The sequence below is a fragment of the Triturus cristatus genome, chromosome 10 (genome assembly GCF_964204655.1).
Source record: "Triturus cristatus chromosome 10, aTriCri1.1, whole genome shotgun sequence".
In the NCBI taxonomy this organism is placed as follows: domain Eukaryota; kingdom Metazoa; phylum Chordata; class Amphibia; order Caudata; family Salamandridae; genus Triturus; species Triturus cristatus.
Genome location: NC_140593.1, coordinates 1,077,156,635 through 1,077,174,558, shown reverse-complemented (window position 1 = coordinate 1,077,174,558; position 17,924 = coordinate 1,077,156,635). Strand labels below are relative to the sequence as shown.

Below are 17,924 nucleotides of genomic sequence, written 5' to 3'. Positions count from 1 at the left end.
AATACCTAGAACATACACCTGGCTCCTTTGTAGGCTCAGGGAATTAAGTGGTTCTTATTTTGAGTCTCAGTGTGTGTATATATATATATATCTACTGGCGGTCGCCAGTAGATAGTTATAGTTAGGATCGTGTTTCCATAGGAAATCCGCAACATTCTATTTGGAATAACTTTGGCGCCGGTTGACGAATCCTCGCGAATTTTTCAAAACTAATGGGGCGCTACGCTCCGACCCTGAAAGTCTCGGGGGGATTCGTCAAGCGGGGGCTGAGAAAAAAGGGGGGTCCCAAAACGCGTTTTCCCCATGCATTTTCCCATAGGACCTTTAGTCCGAGCTACAGCCCGAACGGCTGAACAGAATTACTTGAAATTGGGCAGAGAGGTAGTCCTCAGGTCAGGGATGTGCCTTTTGCAGGTCTGGTGTAAATCTGTTCAGTAGGTCCTGAGAAAATAGCATTTAAATCAATATATATATCTGTAAGCGCGCTCCGTGCGCTTACGGTAAGCTTACCGTACGCGTACGGTGCCGTGCGCGAGCTCAATTCGGATTGGTGGTTACATGACTGTAAACATTCGAATCGGTCGAAATCAGAAAGTATCGGCCGCCATTTTCTGTCTCTCGCACTGAAAAACAAAGGTTGATAACATGAAAAGGGGGCAACGAAGAGAGTTGCAGACCCCCTAGCGTTCGTCAGGGGTTTCACGGAGGACCAAAAAGTATGAAAAATAAATTTAATAATTAAAAAAAAAAATCGCGGAGTGCGCGTACGGTAAGCTTACCGTACGCGTACGGTAAAAAAAAAGAAAAAAAAAGAAATAACAATCACATTTAATATATAAATCTAAGGACCCCCAAGGGAGAAAAAAACAATTGATATTTTGTAAAAAATGGCGAGGCGTGCACGGTACGAAATGCGCAATGTGGGCACTCGGTGCGCGAAGCGCACCGTGCGCGCAAAAATTAAAAATAAATACATAACTTAGCATTTAAAAAACCGTACAAATTCACTGAAAAAACCATAGGTTTCACACACGTTATAGTTAGGAATTAGCATTTAAAAAACCTTGCAAATTCACTTAAAAAACCATAGGTTTCACACAAGTTATAGTTAGCTGTACATTTCACTCGTAAAAAACCAATGAAATTCCACGTTATAGTTAGATCAGGTAACTATAACTTGCGCGACCGCAATGCACAATGTGTCATTTCAGATGTCATCATTGATGTCATGAGTGATGTCACTGACCATGTCATAAGTGATGTAATATGTGACGTCATCAGCAGTTTATTGTGGGCGCGCAAGTTATAGTTACCTGATCTAACTATAACGTGGAATTTCATTGTTTTTTTACGAGTGAAATGTACAGCTAACTATAACTTGTGTGAAACCTATGGTTTTTTAAGTGAATATATATATATATATATATATATATATATATATATATATATATATATACACACACACACGTATACACATATATATACATGCATACACTATATATATGATAGTTGACCTACTTAAGTAAACAACTAAACATAAGACAATACAGATACAATGCAATACAACACAAAACAGAGCACAACTGCAGTTCAGTACACCAAAATCACTTTGCAATAATGCACCACAAAAAAAAATACTGGAGCGCAAAAAAATAAATCACCTCGTTAAAATACCACACAACAAACGTGCACAAATGTTCTAGTCACACCTTACGACCTCCATAATAGTGTTTTTATATTAATGTAATAAAAGGTGGTTGGAGCAAACATTTAGCTCACCAAGGACATGAAATCGTACCAGTCAAAAACGTTTTGTGATCCGTCCCCAGGTCCATCAAATAAGAGATGGTGGCAGTGGTGGAACAAAGCCCCCACAGGCCCTATGGTGCGGGGGGGAGGGGGGGGCATCCTCAGCACAGTACCCTTGCCTGAGAGTACACTTGGTAAATCATCAACTACATCTTTATGACAAGTTGTGGAACATCACAACCTGCTCCACGCTCATGAGATAAGAAAATACAAAAGACTTATCTTTTTGGCAATAGGGGTAACTGAGGTATTCCAAAACATAGCCAGCTGATTTTTCCAGAGTTCTAAATTTTAGTGGTAATATTCTCACGTATATCCATTCTGAGACAGAGCATTGTAAACGAGTAAAGTTTGTGCTGAAGCAATGACATGAAACTTGAATCACTCTACACCAAGAAACATTTTAAATTCATGAAGTTCAGTCTGAATTCCTTGAGCACACTTTTTCATTTTCTGGAGTGATAGTGGACCCAAAGATGCTGCATAGCTGCAAATCCGTAACAGTAAGAACATCAGAAGCGAGGAGCCTTCGGGCGATGCTGGTGTAATGTGGGATGCTCTTCTGAATTCTCAAAACTCTTCTTGTTCTTCTACAGAATTTCTGAAACATCACACTTAGATCTCCTAGGAAACGCACTGTGAAGAAACTTGTCAAGAGCCATAAGATCATCTATTGGTGAGTGTGATGCTGATACTAGAGGGCATATTTATGACTTTTGTGGCACAGGACAGCTCATCAAGTTACTTTGCTGCACTGCCCTGCATTTCAGGGAAAGGGCAGAAAAATGCTGTATTTAATCAATATGGCGCATTCTTATCCTTTTCCTTTGCACTGGTGTCGTTTCGGCAGCCTAGCGCGAACGCAGGGCCACTCTTGCTCCATGGTGCCTGTGTTGCAAAGTGACTCAGAAATATGCCCCTAGGTGCTAAACAGGACTGATCATGGATACCAGCTAGTGATGTGAAAGTTGTAAAGTTTGTCTCTTGCAAACGTCTGTAATGCTTGTGAATACTAGAATTAATACCCATAGCTCACAAAGATTTTTGCATGCGCATTTTCAAATTAAAGTGTTTCAAGATATGAACAATAGCCAACATGCGCCTGTTGTCAAAGTAAAACCGTTTTAAGGATAACTCACAAAAAAAACAGCACAGGCATTTTCAGTATCACCTAACGCGTGGGAGAAAACTTGCCAATTTGTTGTGGTAATCTATGTGAATGCTTATAGATAGGTAAATAGGAAAACTCAAAATAAACTTACAAGTAGCTCACTATTTAGGATTTTCCTGAGAGGACACTTTTGTAACAAACTTCAACCACCTCCATTACCTTCCTTTGCGGTATGGGTGGTACTAGCACAAAAAGATGATCATGGGTGGCTGTTACAGGTAACTTATGTGGCCTGATCTTTAACACCCCCTGGGTAGCCCACTCTTATGTGGGGATATTGTTATTGTTTGGGGGTAACATCACTTCAACACCTCGTCCGGGGTAGTAAGCGCTATATAAATTCAATTTACTTATAAATATACATGAATACACATCCAATCAAGGTATTTATAGACCACATGATTGTACACTTGTTTCAAGGGTTGGCACCAAACTCACCCACGGGAACTATGAAGTGAATTATTGTATTTTAATTGCATTTATATAGCGCTAACTACCCCTGATGAGGCGTCGAAGCGCTTTTTTCGGCGAGTAGCACGCTACTCCGGAACCCAAGGATTAGTGTTGAACTAGTATAGTGAAATATGAAAGTAATTTGAGTGATGGATAGGTTAGTCAGTTGTTTGGATTCAGAAGGATAGCGGAGGGATAGAAGAGGGAAAAAAGGTATGCATTTATATGGCACTTGTTACCCCTAATGAGGTGTTGAAGCACTTTCTTGGTGAGTAGCATGCTACTCTGGAACCCATAGGATTAGTGGTGAATTAGTATATAGTGAAAAATGAAAGTAATTTGAGTGGTGGCTATTAATCAGTTATTTGGGTTGGGAAGGATAGCGGAGGGATAGAGGAGGGAAAAAAGTTTGCATTTATATAGCGCTTGTTACCCCTGTTCGGGTGTTGAAGTGATTTTTTTGGCGAGTAGCACGCTACTCCGGAACCCATAAAGGATTAGTGGTGAATTAGTATAGTGAAATATGAAAGTAATTTGAGTGGTGGATATTAGTCAGTTATTTGGATTGAGAAGGATAGTGGAGGGATAGAGGGAAAAAGGGTTGCATTTATGTAGTTCTTGCTACCCCTAATGGGGTGTTAAAGCACTTTTTTCAGCGAGTAGCACGCAACTCGGAACCCATAAAGGATTAGTGGTGACTTAGTATAGCAAAATAAGAAATTTGACAAGTGGGCATGTTAGTCTGTTATTTATTTTATTTTTTTAAGATTAGTGGGGGATAGAAGAGTGAAGGATTCATATATTTTTGGGACGTTATAGCAGTGTTGGGTGGCTTGGAATGAGTAAAAAGGGATGTGGAAGGGAAGAGTTCAGAAAGGCTTGTTTTGGGGGATCAGTATAGTAAAAAATGTGCCAGATTGTGCAAGGAGGGGTAGAGTAGGGGAGAGTCTAGAAAGGGCTATTTTGGGGCTCATAGTAGTGGTATGGGGCTTGAGATAAATGAGAAATTGGATGTAGAGGATAGATTGATAGAGGTTTAGGGTGAGAAATAGTGTAGTGCATCGGAAAGTGTAGTAGCAAGATGTTTGAGATGAGTCAGAGAGTTGAGGGAGATGATATATTGAGAGAGGAATAGGGTAGTGCATTGGATATGCTGAATTAGAAGAAAGTAATAAATATATAGATCCACAAGTACATTGAAAGTTTATAGATGCATAAAGGAAGTAAGTATATGTAGATTAACCCCTTGCATGCCCGCCCCTTTCCCCGCCCAGTGCCGCGCTTTGCATTAGCGGGCGGAGTTCATGACGAGCTGGACTCGTCATGGGCACAGCGCCACCGCAGCCCATGACGAGTCCAGCTCGTCATGGGCACTGAAGGGGTTAAGGATATTGTTAGAGGTATAGGGTGAGAAATAGGGTAGTGCATTACATTTTTTTGTTTTTTTTTTGGAGGAAAGTAATACATACATAGATCCAAGTACATGGAAGGTATTAGATGCATAAAGGAAGTAGAAGTAGATTATAGATGCATTCGATAAACTCTGACTTTCAAGTGTTGTACTTAAAAATTTATTTATTCATTTTTTTAAATTTATTTTTTAAAACCTAATTAATCGACATGCTTATACAAAGCAATACACCTATATAGGTACATATCTATTGTACAAATAAGTACTTGTATACAGAGGCATATGCTATATCTTTGTTTGCGTATGGTGCTTATGTGGTGAAGAGCCAATTCTTGAAGTTTTCTGAAGATAAGGTGGTTGTCGGTGGATCTAATGTTGGGGGGTAAAGAGTTCCATATTTTGACTGCGTGAACGGAGAAGGGTGTGCCACCCATGGTTTTTTTTCTAGTATCTTGGGATTTTGAGGCGAGGTACCACTCTAGAGCGGAGGTTCCAATGATGAATGCGTTTGGTGATTTTATTCCTGATGAAGAGTGGTCCCATTCCATTTATCGGTTTGTGGGTGATACAAAGCAGCTTGAAAGTGGATCTTCTGGCAACCGGTAACCAATGCAGGGCTTTCAAGGCAGGGGAGATGTGGTCTCGTGGTTTGATATGCAAGAGTAGTCTGGCAGCCGAGTTCTGAATATGTTGTAGTCTTTTTATAGTCATTAAAGGTGATCCGTGGTAGAGGCTATTGGCGTAATCGAGTTTGGACAGGACCAAGGGATGGTAGGTTGGACCTGGTGTGGAAATCCCAAATGGGGTAAGATTCGTCGCAGAGTTTTTATAGTAACAAAGCTTTATCTTGCTAGTTTGTTCACTTGGGCATTCAACAACAGCTTGGAGTTCATGGTCATTCCAAGGTTTCTTACTTCCTTCGCTACTTTAGGCGGTGATCCCAGTTCATCAGGGCAAGCGGTTCATAATGCTTCCAATCGCCACACATGAGTATTTCTGTGTTGGAAGCATTCAATTTGAGATGGCTCCATGTCATCCATTGATCCACGGCTCTGAAACAACTGAAAATTAGTGAGTTTCCAATGTCTTTGGGGCATTCCAGTTGAAGGAGTATTTGCATGTCATCTGCATAGTTATATCACGCGAGGTGAAATTGATTGATCAGCACTGGTAATGACTTCATGTAGATGTTGAAAAGCATGGGCGAGATGATAGAGCCTTGAGGGACCCCAGCTTTTGTGGAGTAGGGTTTGGACGAGAAAGGTGGGGTATGGATGACAATAGTTTTGTTTCGAAGGTAGGATGTGATCCAGTCTAAAGCTGTCCCCTCTATGCCGGCTTCATAGAGTCTTTGTATCAGTGTCCTGGTCAAAAGTGTCAAAGGCAGCCTAGAGGTCCAAGAGGAGTAGTGCAGCAACCCCGTTGCGATCAACTGTGTTCTTCAGGTCATCCCAGATGGCAAGGAGGGCAGATTCTGTGCCTCTTCCCGGACGGAATCCGTTTGAAAGTCTGAAAGTATGGCATTGTCTTCAATGAATTGTGACATCTGTGCGAACGCTGCTCTTTCTATCAGTATGCCCAGGAAAGGTCCATTTGTAATGGGTCTGTAGTTGTCAGGGTTCAGCGGTTCCAAGTTTGTTTTCTTCAGTAAAGGACATATGTATGACTTTTTGAGTTCTTCAGGAAATAATCTGTTAGTTAAGGAATTGTTGATTCTTTTTACTGGATTGGCCGCAGAGGTTGTTAGAAGAATTGTCTTGAAAGTTTGCAGTGGACACGGATCCGAAGGGCTGCCGGCAGACCAGCTAGCTTTGATCAGGTCCATAAATTCATTGTGAGAAATGTGTTGGAAGGAACGGTGAGGCTGAGTTAGAGTATTCTTGGATTGTTGTTTTGTAAAAGGGTTAGTGCTGGTGCTTTGTCTCTGTTTTAAGTACGAGTCCAACGTGTCTCCGTGTAATGATTTGCCAGTTTGTCTGTGAAATCTTGAGTAACGGGATGAGTTCCTTCTAGGCAAATTGGTTTATGAAATTCATTGAGTATTTTATAGAATTCTTTATTTGCACATTTAGCATTTTGAATTCTGCCTGAATAGTACATTTTCTTTGCTTTTTTGATAGCTGATGTGTATAATCTGTTAATTTTCTGAAGGTGAAGTTTGTCTTTTGTTTTTTGTTTTGAGCCAGGCACGTTGCAGCTTTCTAATTTGTAGTTTTATGTCTTTTATCTCTGTATTTCTCCAAGGAGCTTGTTTTGTTTTGTGGTTTTGAGTGGTATTAAAAGCATATCGTTTTTTAACAATTTGTTTTCAGATCTGTACTGGATGTTAGCTGTGTTTCTAAGTGTTCCAAATTGAGTTTGTTCCACGGTCGATAGGTGGATGCACGTAAGGTGGTTTTAGGTGAGTTGCTTAGTATTGTTTTATGTTGGAAAGCAAGCTAATGGTAGTCTGACCATGTGACCGGAGTTATAGTTTGAAAGGTAACTAGTTCGGTATTAGCAAAAATGACATCTAGGATATGTCCATCGATTTTGTGTGGGTTTGTGGACGATCTGGTGCAGGTTCAGTGCGTCTAGGCCATTGATCATTGTTTTTGGATGGATCATATTGGGTTTGTCAAACCGAATGTTGAGGTCACCTAGAACGCATAGGTTGGAGTGTATTGTTATCAGGTTTGAAACAGTGTCTAGAAGTGCATCTGGGAATGTCACCTTGCTAGGTGGAGGTCTGTAAAGGAGCAGTAAGTTACAGGAGGAAGACGGTGTAGGATTCCATCTTGTGAGAAGCGCCTCATAATTATTTATGGAGATGTTGTCAACTTTAATGATGAGCTACCACCAACTCACAAATTTCCATCCAAGGGGGTAATAGTAATGAGACTGTCTGGCACGGTTCCCCGGTACAACAACTCTGGCAGCAATTGGAAGAGCTCATAAAAACAGAATAAAATCCAAATCTATTATTTGAAGAACCCTTCCCACAATCAAACCAAGATGGCAGGAGAGAAGTGCCTTCAGGTGAAACTGCCCATGCATTGGAAGAAGCTGAGGAACTTACTCAAAGCCATCGGGCATTGCGCTCTGACTGTAAGAAAAGGGTTTGCTAACTTCATGAACAACCAGTGCCGGACTGGCCATTTATTTTATGAAGAATCTCCCTTCGGGACTAGAGTCACATGAAGATCTGGTTTTGAAGGTTCAGGGCCACTGATGGTACCTCCGTCACTTTCCCCAACTCCCTAAAATTAATTTCGCCAGACACAGAGGGGGGCTTTAGGAGAGAGCAAATTAGAGAACGAGAGAGAGATGTAATTTTTACCACAGGACACAGGTTTGTTTTGGACCTCATCCTGAGTAAAACAAAGGGTCCCTACTTGGACAGGATGTATACCACTGCCAACTAGAGACCACCAATTCGAACACTTGTGAAGAAGAAAGTGGAAAGACAGAGCGAGCATAAGAAAGGGATACAGAGAGAGAAGAGTAATTGGATAGAGAGCCAGAAAATGGATGATTGAAAAGAGACAAAAGAGAGAAGGGCAAGAAGGGATTGGGGCTAGTTGGGATGCATTTGGTTGCAAGTTGGCCTGTGATTAACACCGTGGTCTTCACTCTGAGAATGATACATATTTATGTTATAAGATATTGGAGAAGACAGAGCAGTGTGTGTAGAATCAACCGGGATTAATTTTGACCAGAATTCATCTTTGGTTGTGAGTCTGAACTTGGAGTACCTTTTATAGCCTACCAGATAGCAACGAGCCCCATGACTTTCTGGCTACAATGCTGGCTCAATCAAGACATACCCCTGACCCATGAGATACTGAGGGATTGTCTGGCTTTGGAGAACAAGGCACGGATCCCGTGGTTTTCCTACATTAAACAGGGACTTGAATCAATAGGAAGGGGTTCTTTGTTCCCCAAGCCTGAAGAGATCCACAAACAGGATATTCAATTGGTTAAATCCCTCTTATTGAATTACAGGATACAGGGAAGGGAAGAGATTGAGCTTATTAAACCCAGCGTCCGATCACATAGTGCTTTAATAACCACCCACACTGCTGAACCATACCTTATGTCTACTCTCACAACCCATGAAAAATTTTTATTAACCAGATTTAGATGTAACCTATTTCATCTCCTACTGGTTAGACCTAAAATGAGTCACCGGGGACAGATGTTACCGGTATGTGGGTGTGATGGGCAGTCTCCACAAAATTTAACACACTTTGTTTTTTTGCAACTTTTATTCCGTCCCAAGGAAAACTTACCTGACACCAATGTTGAAGAAAATGAAGTTTACCCAGGTTAATCCTGCTCTAATGTTTTTACAATTATTGCATATGGACTGTATATATTTTATTGGCCGTTTTTTAAAATCTACTATGAAATCAAGAGCGGATATGGATTGCTAAACTGTCAATGGAACTTTACTTCTTTTTAATTGGTCTGTGATTTCTAATTCTGTATGTATGTGACTTTTTATGAATTTATATACTAAATTCGAAATAAAGTATCTTTTGACTTTGAGTCTGAAAGACCGTTTTGAACACAAGAAGAAAATTATTTTTTTTTGGTAACGGACTGGAAGTTGATTCCAATTGAGTGGCCCTTGAGGCTGGCATGAGCCAATTCTTGAGACACACAGGGACCTTTTGAGTGACAATAAGATGTTGATTAGTCAAGCAATGTTTGCGCAATCTGTTTAGGCTGTCCTCCAGGTGTTTCTAAATTGTGTGAAGGAAATTGAGTGACTCAGGATTTCAAGATACTTGTGAAGTTGGTCCGAAAATGAGGGTTCGTCTCTGGCAGGATATTTTCTTTTGTTAATAGGGTGTTTTTTGGTGGGCGTGCGATAGGTAGGAGTAGAGATCCTTATACGTAGGGTAGCATTGTTTGAGATCGGCAGCCTAATGCAGTGATGGATGTAGGGATGAGGATAAGAATGTGTTTACCATGGATGCTGGTAGGGAGGGCGGACTTTTCGGGAGTGAGTGGTCAGAGATAAATTGAATAAGCAATGTTGTGTGTGTTTAATTGTTAAGATCAACACTGACAGCATCATAGAAACCCTATCACCAAATACTCATGTCATCATTCTAGTCAATCTCAGTCATTAAAGAAAGCTTGATTGACTCCAGGAAGAAGGTAGATGGCCACGCTATAAGCATAAACCTGCCCACTGGCAGTGATGAAATAAAATTCCTAACAGGGTGGTTAAGGAACAAGTATTGTGGTAAGAATAGACGTGACCGATTTGCTGAGGAGGAGGACTAACCTTCTACCGGAGTAGTTGCTGCTAGATGGAGGGTCACAATTTTAAATCCCAACATGGCCAACTCAGCCTTCCATCCTTCCGAAGTACCATAAATAAGGTAATATGTGCCACTTATGTAGGCAAGTGCTTCAGCAGCCCATACAGGGATACTAATCGGTATATAAATGTTGCAATACCACAGAATTCGCTCTCAGGAAACAACATCCAAAAAGCACTTCAAAACAGGACCGCTAACGAGCTTCACCTAGAGTAGAACAGGGTTTTTGTCCCACTTCAGAAATGTTCTCCTGCAAAAAAAAGCTTCTGAGATCGAAAGGTTTAATTAAAAAAAAAAGAAACTCAGTCAGATAATTTCAGAAAAAATGTATTGAGCCTGCTCGGCGCATACATTCCCAGTCCTATCAAGGGTGACATATGCCCACAATCAGCTACACATGCCATTCTGAGCCAAAAGCTTTCCGGCAGATGTCACCCACGTGTGATAATTGGACTAATTATAAGTACAAGAGCCTCTGTGTACATGCCAGAAATATTATTAAGCCTGTTCTTCAGAAAGAGATAACAAAGCTGGCGTGAGCTCCACTAACCCTTCTGGAGTTAAAGGAAGAAAATTGGTGGAAAGCGATCGAAGCAGTCAGGAGCTCATTAAAGCAAAATTTGTGTTTTCTCTTAGCTGTATGGAAACACATAGATGGAGTATTTTAATGCTTCCCTCTATTTGCAGCTCCATGTCTGGGTATTGCATCTCTGTTCTCAGGGAAGCCCGGGCATCTTTCAGGTGCTGCTGGGGGATAAACAGGCTGTACTTATGAATTGTGATCTTGCTTGCAAACAATGTTTCGTATTTATTTATATGACTTATGAGATTTAAAAAATAAGTATACATTTATCATTTAATTAAGTAGGTGGGAAGGTAGGGGGTTGGTGCACATTAGTTATCCATGTTTAGGTCTCCCCTACAGGCAGTTTTAGCTGTGGTTGTTTTCTTGAAGAAAAAGAGAATCCTTTCAAAATGGCCGCCTTGGAAGTGCATGCATCCACATCTTCCATCAATGGTTAAAAGGAAAAAAGCATTGTCAAAGCCAATAGCTTTCAGGGGCAAGACGTTTAGGCTTTGTCAATGCTTGTTTTAACATGAAATCGAGATTTCAATATTGTTGAAAATAAACAAACTAATCCTATGGTTTTGATTAAAGAAAGACTTTGTGAGGAATTGTCGTATGCGGAAATCCAAATAAGCGGAGTTGACTTTGTGTTCATTCTTGTGGGTCAAAACTGACAAAGGAGCCTGTTGTGTATGAGTAAGGTGTCACTGGAGGCAGGCACCAGTGCAATCTCATGATGATTGGGTAAGATTGCACATTTTTTTGTACCTTAATGAGCGGAATTCTTGCACAAATAACAGGTTTCATGAATATTATAGTGAGATGATTGTTCATCCCTATAAAAATGTAACGCTTGGTATGTCCCTGAATAAAAAAGGGCACACAAAATATCAATTAAATGCATTATCCAGTCCATTTCGAAACTCGGGTGATTGTTGCTGTAAGAAATTGTATTATTATTTAGGGTGATTGACTATCCAGATAAAGACATAATCACAACCCTTGTCAGGGTGAACCCTCAAAGTCACTAATTACCTGGAGCTAAACCCCCTGATGGCTATGGGAGGCACCAGACAGGTTTAATTTGGAGGCAAATTGTCAAATATTTATGCAATGCCAAAACAGTAATAACGTTGAAATGCAAAACAATGAAAATCCCAAAGCGAATGAGAAGAATTGTGTAAAATTCAATAAGGGGAAATGGAGATATGAATTTTTTTTGAAGTTCTAATTAGAAATAGTGGCAAAAATTATAAAGTGCCAAAGATACTCAATTGTCACAGCAGACCGGGACCTAGGCACAATTTGATACGGACTGCGATGGAGTGCGGTTCGGATACACAAACAACGTTGATTTTGGCCAAAGATTTTAACTTCTGACTTCATTCCTTTAAGTCCCAATCTACCACTGGAGTACACTTCTACAGCTCTAAGCACCGCAGGGGCGGTACGTATACATTCACAGGATGTCAGACAGAGGTCAAACAGCAGGGTCCAGGCCAAGTATTGCATTACTGGTCAGCTGCAGGAAACATCTATTGAAGATTGTTTTATCCCTGTAGCTTGAACAGGAAGTCAGCCTTGGAGTCCACTTATTTGCCCTGGGTGCAAGAGGGAGAGCAGGTCCATTCCTTTAGAACTCTTCTCAAGTCTCCAACAGCAGGTTCAGTCCTCTTCTGATCTTCCACAGGCCCAACAGTGTTCCTCTGATCTTTCACAGGTGTAATTAAGTGGGTTCCTGGAGATGGCACATTTATGCCTGTCATAAACTAGTGGGTGGGAATGACTCCTGGGCTATCCCTAACCAATGGGGTAAAAGTACCTGAGGCCAACCATACCCACTTAGGGCATTTTCAAGGATTCATCTAAACTGACCTTGGGTTCTGACGGCTCTGGTGTGGAATGTACTGTAGTAATCCTAGTGTTCTACCACATCTAGCTCTAAAATCTAGTTTGGGGAAGTCACTGTACCCCCAAGAAACCCAGAGACTGAAGTCTGATAGAACAATACACAATAATTGTGTTGGTATCCTGTTTCAATTCTTTTGAAGTGCACCCCCTGTGTTATATGTAAAAACCCAGCAGAGTTGTCAAGCCGGATTTGACATTCAAGCAGGATTTGACACTAATGTCAAAAAGAGGTGCACTGTGATTGGAATCTGTCTGGCTGGGGGAACAAAGGAAGGGCTCTTCCAGTGGTTAACTTATAAAACACTGCTAGTGTCCAAAGCCTACTCAGAAACCCAGGGCCAGTACTATGAAATCTTGGCATGCAGAACACCAAGGTAGCATTGTTTTGTTTCCTCCTCGTGCATCTTTAAGCCACTACCAGACACTGCCTGAACCTTTAGCTCACTCTTGCCGGTGCTCGTTTTCTTACTTTCTGACAGTTTTTCTGTCCTCTTCCTCCTTCTTTCCTGTTAGTGTGTTTTTCACTCTCTTGCACATAGTCAAAATCTGATGAGGAATAATAGGTACCGGTCCCCAAAAATGAGTGATAGTGGGCCTCAAAGACAACCACTGGCTCAAATTAGGCACTGGGCTGTTCCCAAGAGTCAGCTAACAGTTCCTGGGCCAAAGCCCTCTTGTCATTCTGTCAATGAAACAACAGCACCTCCCAACACCCAGGCCTTTGTTCTCTGCTCTGGGAGCTGTTTGTTTTCACACCTCTTTAAATGCTAATTACTGGCTAGCCAAAGCGGGAGTTCACCTGACTCTAAATGAGGCGAGGAAAACTTCAGTTTAGTGTAGAGGGCACTCGGTTGCCATTGCAAAGTAGTACCTTCTCCGCCACACTATATATCAGATCCTTAGATTTAGGCAGATAGATGACCCACTCCCGAGGGTGAAGATGTGTCAACATTTATTAATTACCTACCAGCAGGCAAACCAACACCGCTCAAGCATTCCAGCCATCTTAGCTTGATCAAAGTACAGTCTTGTTATCCTCACATTGACCTATCCTCACACTGACGAGGGGCTCTGGTGACTCATGGCCTCTTTCCACTATCAACAATGGTAATAATTAGCAAATTACACTTTGCACACGTATTATATATATATATATGATCGTCGGCCTCTGAGGAAGAAGTATAAACTTTGAAACGCGTCAGGCTTGTAAAGACGAGGCAGCTGTTTGAATGAAAGGCCAACGATACTCCGTCCATACCGAATAAAGGCTGGTGACAGCAAGCTGATATCTCGAGTGCTGCTTAACTGAGGGGCAACGTTGTGTGTTTGAATCTAAGTGCGGCCGTCCTGCTGCAAAGCCTGCACCACCCCGCTATGAATGGGGGCCACGGAACTTGACATTCGCCAGGTTTCATATGTGGAGTGTCAGCGATGGATTGAGGATGGGTACGTCTGCCTAGGCTCATTTGTGGGCTTTAAAACTACAGTCATCGTGAGTGCATCCATTGGTGGACTAATTGTCGGAATCTCATTTCCCAAAATGCAGTGCACAGAATCATTGGATCTGCCCATCTAGAGGCGTGCCATGTAGCGTTATAAATGGGAGGGATGAGACCGTTATGCACTTACCTGTGATCGTCAGACTCTGAGGAAGAAGTATAAACTTTGAAACGCGTCAGGCTTGTAAAGACGAGGCAGCTGTTTGAATGAAAGGCCAACGATACTCCGTCCATACCGAATAAAGGCTGGTGACAGCAAGCTGATATCTCGAGTGCTGCTTAACTGAGGGGCAACCTTGTGTGTTTGAATATATATATATATATATATATATATATATATATATATCATTGCTCCGTCTGCACCTTCAAACCAGCGCACTCAGTAGACGGGTGCTTTGAAACGCGAAGGTGCACTTGTGTTTTAAAAATGCGCGCTCCCTCCCAGTCACTTTCAGGAACTTGGAAAAGCACTCAGCGGGACTCTCCTGCAGTTATTTAATCATTTATTGCATTGCGAGCATGAGAAAACATGACGCGTTTCGGCGATGCCTTAATCAAATGTTTTACAAAATTCGCGCCAGAAAACGGCATATTTAAAGAGGCAAAGCAAGAGTCACATGGTATTCTTTCGCATGGACAGCAAAATGGGACAACAAAATGGGACAATCGCCTTCAGAAATCAGCCGCCACATTGGGAGAAACAATTGTTAAAATGTATAAATACAAATTTTGAATTGCTAAACATTTCACCATAAATAGGTTCCCAATGTTAGTCTTCATTTTCAAAAAAACAATTGCTAGCCGTATATCAGCTCGTGAAGTCCCACAAACTTGACCATAATTGAGCCGTATATCGGCTACCATCATTGCAAGATCGGCAGTGAAACATAAAGAGGATATATTCCTCCATTGCAGAGGAACAGCATGCAACTGTAAATCAATTGCCATGTATATAAAAAAGAGTTTACTAACATAACGCCGTGTATCGGCCTGAGCCTCATTGTAATCACTACCCTTCAAGCAAATATATGACCCATAAACAAAAGCCTCTGTCACAATCATTATATAAATACAAGAAAGATACGTTAACAGTCATCACACAGAAACCGTACCACTTAAATAAATGTAACATCTTACAAAATCTCATCTTCCTGATCCCTATAGTTAGACCACATTCTCTTATTCTGTTAATGTTCCTTTAGTCATTTAATCACCAAGATGAACCGATAATTCCTCGCCCACATTCATGCCAGCGGGATTTTTTGTTCCCAGATCTATAATGTAACGTGACTCAAGCCTGCGCAGTTGTTTGATTCTATCTCCCCCCCTGACACTTATGGGGACTTGGTCCAAACCATAATAGCGTAATAGCTCCCTATTGCTATTATGTTTTTCAGAGTAATGTCTCGCGACAGAGTAGGTGATATCATTCTTAGCTATCGCTCGCATATGCTCCAGGATGCGAATCTTAACACAATGGATCGCGCTGCCCACATATCATAGGCCGCACGGACATTCCAGGCAAAAAACTACATAGTTTGTGTTACACTTTATGAACTTCTTAATGGGTCGAGGATTCTTTAGACCAGTAACCTGATAGGTCAATGTCCTTCTACTGCCTACACAGGCTTTGCATTTGCCGCATGGGAAGAAACCTCTAAGATCCCTTAGGGTTCCCATCACCTTGGGGCTAGTAGATAGATGGCTTTGAACCAAACTGTCCCTTAAAGATCTTGCTTTTCTAAAAGTTACTAGAGGGGCAGAAGGGATGTCTGGGCCAATAACATGATCCGTTTTCAAAATGTGCCAATTTTTCCTTAAGATTTGCTTCAATTGATTGGCACCATTTGAAAAGGTAGTTACCATTCTGAATTTATTGGTATCCCACTCATCCATTCTACTTTTCTTGCTTTTCTTTTTCCTTTCCTGTGTATCCACTTGCTGGTCCTCTTTTAACAGAGTGGCCCTGGGTATATTCCTTACTCGCTGCAGAGTATTCTCAAGGAATGCTTTATTATACCCTCTAGTTATATATATATATATATAATGTATGTACATATATTCACTGTAAAAACACAGGTTAAAGGAAATGTACATTTAGGTGAAAACGTACGTTAAAACAAAAAGTATGAAACTAACAAAACCACTAGATTTTACCAGTTATATTGATCTCGACTAGCTGTATCTTGTGCCATAAAGTAACTGTAACTCATGCCCTCTCCATGCACAGTGTTGTTATCAATTATGTCATTTTAGAGGTCATTAAGGGTGTCCTCAATGTGGTCATTGAACATGACATGAGTGTTGTAATATGTAAGCTGTGCAGAGATAAGTTCATTGCAGTGTGCTTCATGTTTCAGTGCAGGGACTGCTTTGCAGTCAAGCCCTGCATCTAACTCCCTGCGGACAGCCAGACACACTTTTTATTTTGTTTCTTCACGGATCCATCGTGATTGCCCAGGGGGCCGCACTAGGTCTTGTGGTGGATATGCGCATCTATAGAACTCCAAAAAAGGTTTTTAGAAAATGTTGCCCTCATGGACCAGAGGGTCCAGGCACATCGACCCTGCCACCTTATATCTTCACCCACAGTTTTGTATTTGGGGAGGGGGGCTGTGGGCATGCCACAGCTTTCTATTTTGCTTGGGGTGACGGGAGGATCTCCAGAGCCCCACGGCCCCCTGCAAGCAGCCCGATTGCGTGGGGTCGTGCAGGAGCTAGCCACTCTTTTTTTTTTTTTTGTCTTTTAAAAACAATTGGGTGTGCCGGTCCCATTCGATGCACCCAACAACATATTAACGTTTGAGCCCGCTGGGGGAAGCCCATGGTCCCTGCTGCTCCACTGGATTACCTGCCAGCATCCATCCTGGGTGCTGCAGGAGCTGGCATTGATCTCCCCCGGCTGGGAGGAGCTTTTCTCTCTGCTCTCACTGAGGGGGAGCAATCCAAGTCTCCCTCTCCATGAGAATGATGGCCGGGAGAAACATTTCAGCTCCCAACTGGCAGAAGCTTTTCACTCCTCCTGGGTATGATCTCTGAAGACTTCCCTGCCTGCGCTTTCATGGGTAGGGAACAGTGTCCCAGGGTATGGGGTACCTGAGACACCAACTGTGAGCTGACCCGCAGGATGGGGTCCTAGGGCAATACCATGAACTGGGGATGGGGGCCCCACACACCCTCCCCAAAATAAAATATAGCAAGCCTCAGGGGATGGGATACTGGGGCTGTAACATGGCTCAGGGAGGGGGCCTAACACCTCCCTTGAATTGCAATAGGGGATGTGGTCCCTGGGGGCTTCTAGGCTCGGTGAGGGGTGGGTTGCATACTCCCTTCCCTAAAATGTAAGTTGTGCTGACCTTCTGGGCTCTGGCCCACCCCAGAGAGCTTTCATTTAAAAAGGGTGTGAGCTCACCTTTTTTTTTCATTTTACTATGCACTCTCTGCGGATCTGAAGTACCTTTAAAAAAATGTTTTTGGCTCCAAGGGGTCACTCTGGGACCCCCACACCAGGCCAATGGGGCCTACTCTACCAGTCTGTGTTTTTATAAATCTGTTTTCAGGAATGGTGATTGTGCTGCAACATCTTTGTTGATGTTATGACAGCCAATCAGATCTTCTTTTTTGATCTGTCAGTCCGCAGATCATCTGCAGCATGAAATATTCATTAATGTTGAATCTTAATTCTTTAAAAACTACTAAACGAATTTACACCAAATCCCAAAAAACATACTTTCAGGATGAAGATCTACCTTTCTGCCAAAGTTTTTCTCTAAAGCTGTTTTGGCTG

At 41.8% G+C, this 17,924-nt stretch overlaps 1 long non-coding RNA gene across 1 annotated transcript in view; it reads left to right on the top strand.

Annotated features, from left to right (window-relative positions):
• Positions 1–17,924, top strand: part of LOC146796590 (uncharacterized) — a 289,472-nt gene that overhangs the window by 221,410 nt on the left and 50,138 nt on the right. The window contains exon 3 of the long non-coding RNA XR_014969939.1: positions 2,406–2,485. This is a non-coding gene — a long non-coding RNA (uncharacterized LOC146796590). The remainder of the gene's footprint in view (positions 1–2,405; positions 2,486–17,924) is intronic.